Raw genomic sequence first — 2,500 nt, 5'->3', positions numbered from 1 at the left:
GAGAGTGCGTGTATTTAAATATGTATGAATGTGATATCGTAAGCTTTTGGCTCATATGTGTATAAAATACAAAACTGAAGTTTTTATCTCTTATCCATCTTTCTACGTGATTTTCTGATTGGAATACACGCGCAGATATACATATACAACTCACCCATTTATACTTTACATACATACATACAAACAAACATACATACATACATACATATACACAGACAATCATTCATACACACACTCATATATGTATATGTAATTATATACACATAAGTGCATATATATATTTTGATACGGGTTTCCTCTCGCTCAACCCTGTCTTGTCTCCTTATCTGTTCGTCTTTTTCTATCTCTTTCACCATCACATTATCTCTTTCTTGCATTTCTCTGTGTCTATCTGTTTATCTATCTATCTATCTATCTATCTATCTATCTATCTATCTATCTATCTATCTATCTATTTATCTATCTATCTATTTATCTGTCTGTCTGTCCGTCCGTTTGTCTGTATATGTATCTATTCATCTATCTACCTATCTCTTTCACACCTTTCTATACACACACACACACACACACACACACACACACATATATATATATATATACTTAGAAATATGTATGTATGTATGTCTTTCCATTAATCTATGTTTCTCTCTAGTTGTCAATCTATCTATTTTCTTTCTATTTCTAATTCCTTCCTCATTCCTCATTTCTTTCTATGTCTCCCTTCTTTCTTTCACTCTACTCCACTTCCCTCCTCACTTCGTCTTCGATTATTTCTCACTTCCACACTTTCATACACACATACACACACACACACACACACACACGCACACACACCATCTATTACTAATTCATTTTATGCAGTTGTATCATCACGACACACAAACACACACACACACACTAACATGTGTATATGCGTGTCTGTTTGTGTATATGTCTGTACATATATGTATGTACTGTAATTTTTTTTTTTCAAAATATATGTTTCTAAGTTCCTATACACACATATATTTCACTTGTACGATATAGTATTTTTTAATGCTACTTAATGTATCAAACTATTCTTTATCCTTCTTTAATAAAGTTTTGCAACTTCGCTCTTATTGTCTGACATCGATTTTTACTTCAGAATATCAAATGGATGAAAATATATCTAATACATGTGTGTATGCATGTGTGTGTGTGTTTGTGTGTGTGTGTGTGTGTGTGTGTGTGTGTGTGTCTGTGTGTGTGTGTGCATGTGTGTGTCTTTTAAATTATAAATGCGTGTGTACAAGTAGGTGTATGAGTATATGTACTAAGGTGTGTATTCACATTTTCGTTTAATCGATGTGTGTTCGTGGTAGATGAGTTTACGTGAGTGTATCTGTGTGTACATGGGTTTGTGTGTGTCCGTGGGTTTGTGCGTGTGCGTGAGTGCTTGTGTTAGAAGGAGGAAGAGATTGAGCGAACAAACGAAAGAAAGTAGCATTCAACACATTTAGGAGAGGTTACAGAATCTGAGTCAAACTGTTATTATACATACATATATTCATACATACATGCATACATGCATATTTCCATACAGACACTCACTCACACACATATATTCGTTCGTTAGACATTTGGGATAATCGTAACTGTTTGACAAATGGTCACATGAAGCTCTAAGTAACAATTTGGGAAGTTTTTCGGCTTTAATAATTATATATATATATATATATATATATATATATATATATACGATATTAAAAGAGAACAATAGGCGTAACGTCTGCTGTGTTCATTTGTTTTATGAAGGAAATCTTCACTTGTTACCGATATCGATAGTTAGTATTCAGTATACTCGATATTTCCCCTCTCCGGGTGCAATCTAGACTCAGAAGATTATAAGTAATGACAATATCAAAGAATTAGTTAATTTTTAGTCGGCATGTAGTGACTAATTCGTTTCTTCTACAATAGATATAAAACAAACTGTTTGAGTTATAAACCGGCGTCATATACAACGTTTGTCCCCTGTAAAGGGATACATTTATGGATTCGTGTTATCGTTAAGCTTTCTGTTTGAATTTGCTTGATAACAACGCGTTGGAATATTTTTATCAAATCAGTTCTTGTTAGAGTTTAATCCTACGCTTCTGTTTTGCGAAATGCTGTGATTTCTTCCTCAGTCGTATGTGATTCTGTAGTTCGCAGTTGCCAGCATAGCTGTGTGGTCAAGAAGTTCGTTTCGCAATTAAATGTCTGTTCCGATTTCGATCCCACGTTGAGGTTAGATGGGAGCGTATATTCTATTGTAGATTTAGGGAGGTTACTAATAACGTGTGTTGGCTTTAATGTTTTAAGATGTTTATTAATACCCTGCTTTTTTTTCCTTTTTTTTTTCACATAAAACACTCTCACCTTTGCCATTAACACCACCACCACCACCACCACCACCACCACAACCAAAACTACCACCGCCAACACCATCATCATTGTCTCACCATCAACTCTTCCCCCTATACTCACTGCCAGCATT

General features: G+C 34.5%; 1 protein-coding gene and 1 long non-coding RNA gene across 8 annotated transcripts in view; one reads left to right on the top strand and one right to left on the bottom strand.

Annotated features, from left to right (window-relative positions):
- LOC106867714 (probable vesicular acetylcholine transporter-B) overlaps window positions 1-2,500 on the top strand; it is a 292,276-nt gene that overhangs the window by 30,275 nt on the left and 259,501 nt on the right. The window lies entirely within an intron of this gene.
- Window positions 1-2,500, bottom strand: part of LOC106879491 (uncharacterized) — a 29,579-nt gene that overhangs the window by 13,100 nt on the left and 13,979 nt on the right. The window lies entirely within an intron of this gene.

The sequence above is a fragment of the Octopus bimaculoides genome, chromosome 5 (genome assembly GCF_001194135.2).
Source record: "Octopus bimaculoides isolate UCB-OBI-ISO-001 chromosome 5, ASM119413v2, whole genome shotgun sequence".
Classification (NCBI taxonomy): Eukaryota; Metazoa; Mollusca; class Cephalopoda; order Octopoda; family Octopodidae; genus Octopus; species Octopus bimaculoides.
The sequence above is the reverse complement of the archived record's forward strand: the minus strand, read 5'-3'. Positions and strand labels throughout refer to the sequence as shown.